The sequence below is a fragment of the Rhinopithecus bieti genome, unplaced genomic scaffold (assembly GCF_001698545.2).
Source record: "Rhinopithecus bieti isolate Rb0 unplaced genomic scaffold, ASM169854v2 scaffold_14839, whole genome shotgun sequence".
Taxonomy (NCBI): Eukaryota; Metazoa; Chordata; class Mammalia; order Primates; family Cercopithecidae; genus Rhinopithecus; species Rhinopithecus bieti.
In genome coordinates, this window is record NW_016808133.1 from 2,422,832 (window position 1) to 2,433,013 (window position 10,182).

Genomic DNA, 10,182 nt, shown 5'->3' on the forward strand with positions numbered 1-10,182 from the left:
AAAAAAAAAAAAATAAATAAATAAAAATATATAAATTAAAATTTAAAAATAAAAAATAGGTCGGGCACAGTGGCTCATGCCTCTAATCCCAGCACTTTGGGAAGCCAAGGCGGGCAGATCACCTGAGGTCAGGAGTTCAAAACCAGTCTGGCCAACATGGTGAAACCCTGTCTTTACTAAAGATACAAAAATTAGCCAACTGTGGTGGCCAGCACCCATAATCCCAGTTACTCAGGAGGCTGAGGCAGGAGAATCGCTGGAACCCAGGAGGCAGAGGTTGTAGTGAGCAGAGATCTCACCATTGCACTCGAGCCTGGGTGATAGAGTGAGGCTCTGTCTCAAAAATAAATAAATGAATAGATAGATAAATAAATAAATAAATAAAAATAAATAAAAAATAAAATGTGTATGAAATAAACTTAAATAAATACTAGAAGCACATGTCTCCACGTGGGGAGGTTATGAGTATTTTCTTTTAAAGGAATATTTCTATTTCTCTACATTTTGCCAGTTTTCTTTTTCTTTTTCTTTTTTTTGAGATGGAGTTTCGCTCTTGCTGCCCAGGCTGGAGTGCAGTGGTGCGATCTCAGCTCACCGCAAACTCCGCCTCCCAGGTTCAAGCTATTCTTTTGCCTCAGTCTCTTAAGTAGCTGGGATTACAGGCATGCGCCCCCACACCCAGCTAATTGTGTATTTTTAGTAGAGATGGGGTTCCTCCATGTTGGTCAGGCTGGTCTCAAACTCCTAACCTTAGGTGATCCACCCGCCGTGGCCTACCAAAGTGCTGGGATTACAGGCATGAGCCACCGCGCCCGGCCTTTGCCAGTTTTCTACAATAAATATGATCTCTCTAATAATTATTTTTAAAAATTTAACCTAAAATGCATGTTTACCACACTCAAGTGGCCCTGGTGACTCCCTGACACCAACAGCAAATTGGTGCCACCTTCAGCTGCAGTTGGGCCAGATGGAGTGTCGTGGGCTCTTTGGTCGGCCAGGCCGGGGAGAGGGTTCTGTTTGGGCTGCCTCATCTGCCCCTGCAGAGGGCCTGCGCAGAGGTGGCCACTCAGTGCTCCCCCATGGGTGAGGGAGAGACTACCCTTCTCCCTGCAGGGGAGGCGAGGGCTTGGGTGCAATTATACCGCGTGGGGCAGGTTCTCTGGGCCCTCTTGCTTCCTTTTCTGTACCCGTCCCTTACTCCCTGCACCCTCTTCTACCCCACAGGCTGGCTTCCAGGGCCTTCATGATGCCACCTGGCTGATAAGCACCCTCCTGCGTGTGCACCTGTGCCACCTGTGCCCCAGTGAGCCGGTCTTAATTTCTAATCACAGAGAAAAGGGAGCGGATTATACTCGCTCTGGATAAGACATAAATGATGGCCGGGCGCGGTGGCTCAAACCTGTAATCCCAGCACTTTGGGAGGCCGAGACGGGCGGATCACGAGGTCAGGAGATCGAGACCATCCTGGCTAACACGGTGAAACCCCGTCTCTACCAAAAAATACAGAAAACTAGCCGGGCGAGGTGGCGGGCGCCTGTAGTCCCAGCTACTCAGGAGGCTGAGGCAGGAGAATGGCGTGAACCCGGGAGGCGGAGCTTGCAGTGAGCTGAGATCCGGCCACTGCACTCCAGCCCGGGCGACAGAGTGAGACTCCATCTCAAAAAAAAAAAAAAAAAAAAAAAAAAAAAAAAAAAAAAAAAAGACATAAATGATAAATTGACTGACTTACTAAGCCAGGGATTCCTTGTATTTTAGAGTGTTTCCCAAAACCCACGAAGGTCATGGTCTTAGTCCGTATAGGTGACTATAACAAAATACCACAGACTAGGTTGTTTATAAACAACAGAAATGGATTGTTGACAGTTCTGGAAGCTGGGAAGTCCAAGATCAAGGTACCAGCAGATGTGGCGTCTGGTGAGCACTTCTCTGCTTTACAGATGGCGCCTCCTTGTTGAGTTCTCACACAGCAGAAGGGGTGGACAGGCTCCCTTGGGCCTGCTTCATAAGGGCACTGATCCCATTCATGAGGGCAGAGCCTATTCATGAGGGCAGAGCCCACGTCCCAAAAACCCTGGCTCTCAATCAACCACATTGCGGATTCGATTTCAACATATGAATTTTGTGGGGACACAAATGCTCAGACCAGAGAATCATCTTTATGGAAGCATTTTAGGCCATGGGACGGGCCGATGAGAGCTATTTTGGAGCTCGGGCTGTGGGACACTAGCTCATCACTCACCACAGAGGACTGGAGGGAGGTTTCTCCTTACCTTTCTGCCCTGCAGCAGAGGCAGGGGAGGCTGATGTCAGAGTGGACTCCTTACCTTTCTGAAGGGGTTAGGGAGTAGCTCTGAAAGCCTGACCCAGTAGGATAGTTTGAATATTTGACCCTCCAAATCTCATGTTGAAATTTGATTTCCAGTGTTTGAGATGGGCCTGGTGGGAGGTGTTTTGGTCATGGGAGCAGATCCATCAGGAGTGGCTTGCTGCCTTTCTCACAGTAATGAGTAAGTTCTCACTCTTAGTAAAAGAGCCTGGCACCTCCTCTTTCTCTCTCTGTCTTTTTTTTTGAGACAGAGTCTCACTCTGTCACACAGGCTGGAGTGCAGTGGCATGATCTCAGCTCACTGCAACCTCTGCCTTCCAAGTTCAAGCTATTCTCCTGCCTCAGCCTCCCAAATAGCTGGGATTACAGGGGTGCGCCACCACACCCAGCTAATTTTTGTATTTTTTGTAGAGATGGCATTTCACCATGTTGGTCAGGCTGGTCTTGAACTCCTGACCACAAGTGATCTGCCTGCCTCAGCCTCCCAAAGTGCTGGGATTACAGTCGTGAGCCACCGTGCCTGGCCTTTCTCTATCTTCCTTTCTCTCTTGACGTGTTATCTCTGCACATGCTGGCTCTCCTTCCCCTTCTACCATGAGTGGAGGCTCCCTGAAGCCCTCACCAGAAGCAGATAAATTGACTGACTTTACTAAGCCAGGGATTCCTTGCTTAGTGCCATGCTTCTTGTACAGCTTGCAGAGCCGTGAGCCAGATAAGCTTCTTTTCTTTATAAACTACCCAGCATCAGGCATTCCTTTACATCAGCAGCACAAACAGGCCAAGATACCCAGTGACCCTGGGATGCTGTTGGGATTAGCCCTGGACCGCCCTGAGAAGTTGACTCTTGTAGGGTGCCCTTGGGTTTACATTAACAGTCATGAGGTGTCTGCCGAGCGCCAGCATTGTCACAGGCATTAGTAGTACCTATGGGCAGCTGTCTTTTCTGTTTTGCTCACTACCTAGAAGAATGTCTGCAGAGTGAACATACAGTGACAGTCATATCCAGCTTCCATAGGCTCACAGCACAGACAATTTTGGAGGGCTTCTTCTTATTCTTTTTTTTTGATATGGAGTCTTGCTCTGTCACTCAGGCTGGAGTGCAATGGCACAATCTCAGCTCACTGCAGCCTCTGCCTCCTGGGTTCGAGCGATTCTCCTGCCTCAGCCTCGAGTAGCTGGGATTATAGGCATGTGCCACCACACCCGGCTACTTTTTGTATTTTTAGTAGAGATGGGGTTTCACCGTGTTGGCCAGGCTGGTCTTGAACTCGAGACCTCAGATGATTCGCTCACCTTGGCCCTCCCAAAGTGTTGGGATTACAGGTGTGAGCCACCACACCTGGTCTGGAGGGCTTCTTTAAGAAAAGGAGACCAGGCACAGTGACTCGTGCCTGTAATCCCAGCACTTTGGGAGGCCGAGGTGGGCGGATCACAAGGTCAGGAGTTCGAGACCAGCCAGGCCAACATGGTGAATTAACATGGTGGCCAACATGATGAAACTCCGTCTCTACTAGAAAAATACAAAAATCACCCGGGCATGGTGGTGTGTGCCTGTAATCCCAGCTACTCGGGAGGCTGCGACAGGAGAATTGCTTGAACCCGGGAGGCGGAGGTTGCAGTGAGTGGAGATCTGGCCACTGCACTGCAGCCTGGGCGAAGGAGCAAGACTTCGTCTCAAAAAAAAAAAGGTTCAAAATAATTTATTTAGACTGAACAATCATAACAATTGCAGGTTTTAAAAAGCCTTGCAGGCCATGTTATCCTAAGATGTAGGACAATCACATTTTTTTTTGTGAATTAGCTCACTTGCCTGTCTCTGAAGTGCTTGTCTGCAGACTAGCTTCTGGCACCATTGATTTCCACTCTGTTGTGTCACCTTTGCTCACATGCCCAGTGCTGGGCTCAGTAGGGGACATTCAGGCCATGGTACAGCTCCTGTGCTGCACCGTGGCCTCGGGGTGCCCAGTGAGTCAGCACAGTGGGCAGGAGGAGGTGTGGGAGCTGTACCCGAGATGGCTACGTGTGGAAGTGACTATCACTTCCTGCTCATCATCAAACAGCCCGCCAGACCCAAGTTAAAGGATCTCCATCCCAACATCCCTCTAGCTAGATCCTGAATCCCCTGTGGCTACCCCATCCCATGTAGAGGGAAGTGTAATCAAGGGAAAGTTGTAGGGAAGATACCTTACTTTTGCAAACTTTACCAAAACCTGACCTTTTACATAAGCATTGAAAAGTTCCTCCCAGAGTCTTGATAGGTACCTGTGCAAATAAGGGTCCCTAAAACTGAAGCTTAATTAGCTTTACTATACAGTCACATTGGTGAATATTTGCTGCAAATATTTGTTGAATTGAGTAAAAGACATGGGCCCAGGCTTTGAAAAGCTCACACCACAGTGCAGAGACCCAAACTTGCAGAACCCAGGACATCTTGTCCCAAGCTAGGTTCCTGAGTCTACCTGAGCACGGCCTGTGCAGCAGACCGCAGAACCAGAGAAAGCCTGGATTTGGCCTGACCACTTAGAGAGTCGAACACTATTTACCCTTCTAGAGCCTTCTTTCATAGTGTCTCTTCATACTCAGATGTCAGGACCCAAAGCCTTGAAGCTGAGGGCTGCTGTGGAGAACAACAGGACCACTTGTCCTAGTTTCACAAACAGCGTGTTTTTAAGAAGTTTTAAGGAGTAGACCACAGAGGGGACCAGCAGTTTTGTTCAGAGGACTTGGTAAAGTCTAGGGGCCCAGATTCCTGAGCTTGGATTAAAACAGAGCCCAGCTCTTTTTCTTTTCTTTTTTTTTCTTTTTCTAAGTCAAGGTCTTGATTGGGCACAGTGGCTCACACCTGTAATCCTAGCACTTTAGAAGGCTGAGGCAGGTGGATCACTTGAGCTCCAGAGTTTGAGATCAGCCTGGGCAACATGGAGAAACCCCCTCTCTACAAAAACAAAAACAACAAATAAAGAGTCAGGGTCTTGCTGTGTTGCCCAGGCAAGGCTCGAACTGCTGACCTCAGGCAATCCACTGGGCTCAGCCTCCTGAATAGCTGAAACTACCAGCCATGCCCAGTTCAGAGCCCAACTCTTGGGGTTGGGGTTGAGGGTGAGGGGCAGACACAGGGAAGGTATTTTCATGGATTCCTGGGGTGAGTTTGCAAACCAAGATTCTTACGTAGGTAGGTATTAATCATGATTTAAAGTGTAGCTGGGGCAGAGCGGGAAGAAGTGGATGGGGTCAGGGCCTGAGAGACCAAGCCGGCTCACACATGCAGCTGGGTTCCCCGTGGACACCAGGTGGTGGATCCCTGTCTCTGGCAGGAGGTTCTGCTGTGTATTATCTGGTTGTCCCATTGCAGGCAGGAGAGAATTTCTAGCCTCTTCTTTAGAAATCAACACTCTTGGCCGGGCGCGGTGGCTCAAGCCTGTAATCCCAGCACTTTGGGAGGCCGAGACGGGTGGATCACGAGGTCAGGAGATCGAGACCATCCTGGCGAACACGGTGAAACCCTGTCTCTACTAAAACTACAAAAAACTAGCCGGGTGAGGTGGCGGGCGCCTGTAGTCCCAGCTACTAGGGAGGCTGAGGCAGGAGAATGGTGTGAACCCGGGAGGTGGAGCTTGCAGTGAGCTGGGATCGTGCCACTGTACTCCAGCCTGGGCGACAGAGCGAGACTCCGTCTCAAAAAAAAAAAAAAAAAAAAAAGAAATCAACACTCTTCCTTCCAAGAGGGAGATATATCCTTGGTTTTGTACTGTTCTGTGGGGACCTGAAGCCCAGACTGTGTTAGTATGCTTACTACTCTTCCTGTAAGCCTGGGCTTACCCCAACCCTACCCCACAGCACTCCTCAGGCAGGGAGAGGGACAAGGGATCACAGAACCCTGGGTGGCCTCATCCTCCCTGGGGGCTTCTATGGGGCTCCCCACCTTGCTCTGACCCAGCTGCACCCTCACTTTTTGTGGACCTGCAGGTGGGCAGCACAAACTGGACCCTGGCTCTGCTACCCTCTTGCTGCTGGGCACTCAAGCCCTGAGCTCTGCTGTGCATGCTGCCTGGGCAGGGAACACTGCTCAGTGGCCTAGGAATACAGTGCCTCTGGGGATGTGGTAAGTGGTAAGTATTGATAAGGGCATCAGTGTGGTGGTGTCCTGCAGAGGAAAATCAATCCTTAGAGCAGCATTGCTGTGAGCTCACACTCTTGGTCATGCAGAGTGCTAACTGGATGGGTCAGCATCTTGGATGCCTTAGATCTGCACTTTGGGTGTGTAAAGGAAAAAAGATGTCAGGACCTCCCAAATTTAGGCAAAAGTGAAGATTAAGCCCTGAGGCCGAGTCATTGCAACATCCTCTTCCAAATGAACAGCGCTTACTGACTTTAGGCATCAGCCAGGTCCCCATGGAAAGGTAAAGGGAAGGCCTCAGGCATCTGCGATGGACCAGAAGGGCTCCACCTCCACAGATCACTCATAAAGGAGTTCTTTGCTGGCCTCCCATAAAAGAGGACATGCCAATTGTAACGTGAGGTCTACAAGCTAAGTCTAGCTCCTAAAATGAGTCTGTTCGTTCCATACTGAGAATGTGGATTACGTGCTTATCTTCCCAGGTGCAGAACAAAGTCAAGACTCCTTCCTCCACCTTCCCTTCCTCCACCTTCCCCGCACAATTGACTCTTCCTTTACTCTCTTTTTTCTCTTATGTAAAAACGTAGATTTACTAGACACTAACTAAAGTCTCACAAGAATGTATTAAGTTGGGGCAAACTAATTTGGTTTTTGCCATTACTTGTAATTTTGCACCAACCTAACTATAAAACTATTCCCACTTGTCTGCCTCTCTTCCTACATGCCTGCCCCCACCCTCCTTTAAGTAAATGTATAAATACAAAACTTCCTGAAAGCCTCTTTGGAAAAACAGCCACAGATGTGTCTGTGGCTTGTGTTTTTCCGGATGTTCCCTAAAGTGGCTGAATAAACTTATGCCTCAGTCCCTCATTTTGGTTGTCAGGTAATGTGTGTCATGTTTCAAACCACAGCCCTTAGTGTTCTCTGAGCTGTGGATGGAAGCCGTCTGCCCAGGTTTAGGTGGAATACCACCAGGTAAGGATGTTTGTTCTCTGAATCACTTCTGCCAGGCACTCTCCAATTAGATTCCATTCCTGTTTCTCAGGAGAAGCTGGATCTAGTCCTCCGTCAGTGGTTGTGAGAAGATGCTGTTGAGCTGTCCACTGACGTGTTGCGAGAGGACTGGGCTGAATGCAATGGCAAATCAGAAAGCTTAGAAAGGGGCCAGACACAGTGGCTCATGCCTGTAATCCCAGCACTTTGGGAGGCTGAGGTGTGTGGATCACTTGAGGTCAGGTGTTCGAGACCAGCCTGGCCAACATGGCAAAACCCCATTTTTACTAAAAAAAAAAAAAAAAATTACAAAAATTAGCCAGGTGTGGTGGCACACACCTGCAACTTCAGCTACTTGGGAGATTGAGGCAGAACACTTGCTTGAATCCAGGAGGTGGAGGTTGCAGTGAGCCCAGATCGCACCACAGCACTCCAGCCTGGGTGACAGAATGAGACTCCATATCAAAAAAAAAAAAAAAAAAAAGAAAGAAAAGAAAAAGAAAAAAGAAAGAAAGCTTAGAAAGGGTTTCCAGCTTCTCAAACAAATTAGGTCATCAGTGTCTTTAGGAACTAAGTCATATATTAACATTCTATTTCGCATCTCAATTCTTTACATCTTCCCCTCAAACTTAGTTCCCCAACCTCTAAGGAATTTTTCCATCACATGCTGACTAAGCCATTATTGTCATAAAATCCAAAATCCAAATCCCAAAGGAAATTAATCTGAAAATCCTTGATTCTATAACGGGCTTGGTTTGCTACTTTCATTTCATGCAAACTGCCTGCCGAAAAAGAACTGTAAATTTCTCTGCTTTCTTATCCAGTGAGTGCCCTTTTTGTGTGTGTGCAGGAAGGCTCCTAAGCTACTGCAGAGAAGTGGGGAGCTATTTATAAATGCAGCACACGATGATGCTGGGCTCGGCAAGTGAATCACCCAGAACTGAGCGTTTAGGGAGGAGGACATGGTATCATTTCCCCTCTAATCTGCCCTGGCCTGCTGCCCAGGGAATGCCATCTGAGCCCTTGAGGGAGCCCCACGGGAAAGTTCAGTCCCTGAGGACCCCAGCTGGTTGGTTTGAAAATGTCTGCAGCTGTAACTTGCACTGGGCGTGGAGAACTCACTGGCACTCAGTTTTCTGTGTCAATTCATACCCCTAGAGAAGTTTTCATGAGTTACAATGGAGATTGGAGTTTCCCACAGCCCCAGCATCCTGCGCTGTCCTCTGAGGTAACAGCAGAGTGCAGGGCAGAGTGAGATGTTTTAACCGAGCTGCAGACTCCAGGCCCAGATGATCCAGAACTGGGCTTTCCTATGGTGCTCCGTGCTCCTGGATATAATTTGAAACTTTTTTTTTTTTTTTTTTTTAATGATTTTTAATGCATCACAGGGAATGGTAGAAGTACTGAAAAGATTAGAATCAGGTAGGCATCTCTTCCTTTTTTTGAGAAGGAAAATAGAGTAGATCGTAAGAAACTGTCGGGTTGCTTGATGTAGCTTCCTGAACACTCCTGGGGTTGATTGCTGAGCATATGATTTATGAACATTAGGAAGAAATACAGATTGCCAGGAATCTGTGCTAGTTCAGAAGAGCAGGCCATGCCAAACTCACACTGTTTCTTGTTTAGAGGGTGGTCCTTGGTTCATACCTCAGAAGAATCCCATAGAAAGCATATTTTAACATTTTGTCAAGCATTTGACATAAAATCCCATGTATAAAATAAAGAAATATGGTCTTGGTGGTAGCACAATTGGACAGGTGAAAGATCAATTGATTGAACATCTACATTAAAAAACCTGCACTGTCCCAATTACCCTGATTTGCTCATTACACATTGTACACATGTATCGAAATATCACATGTATCCCCAAAATATATACATCTATGATATATCAATTTTAAAAATAAAAAATAAAATAAGAGTGGAAAAAACCCTTGAAGGTAAGAACATGGGTCATGTTTAAGGATCTCTTGATGTGGTTGCATAAGAGATTTTAGTTTGGGGTAGGTTAAATTTTAATCACTAAATTCCCTTCCAACCATAGAACATCTATTCACAGTGTAAATTTAAAAGGAGAAAACCACCTTGGGACTTTCAAAAATACTGCGATGTGGTTAGAATCCTAGAGTTCTCAGATTTAAATATGTCTACCCCATATGTCATTTCCACACTCCTTTTTGAAGATTTGCTGTATTTTAATTTCTCACTAACTTTGCATGGTGGCAAGTGTAATTATTTGTATATAATAAATTATATAATACAAGAAAAAAAACTGGATCAGTGTTATCCTGGAGAATGAAGTAGTCTATTTTTGAATTTCAATGTTCAGAAGTATTAAACTTGCTGCCAAATCTGTCAATAATAAAAAACTTATAGGGAAGGCTAGTATGTCAACGACCCAATTCAACTTAGAAGCTTGACAGGCCTGGAATGATGGGCTCAGACCAACAAGTCAAATGCGAACCCGGATAAATGTCAAGTTTGGATTTAGATTTTAACCATGGGGAAAACATCTTGGCAATTCATGTGAAAAGAACTGGGGAGTCAAATATAAAGAATTTTTTTTTTTTTTTTTTTTTTTTTTGAGACAGGGCTTCACTCTGTCACTCGGGCTGGAGTGCAGTGGTGCCATCACAGCTCACTGCAGCCTTGACCTCCTGGGCTCAAGGGATCCTTCCACCTCAGGCCCCTGAGTACCTGGGACTACAGGCATGCACCACCATGCCTAGTAAACTTTTAAACTATT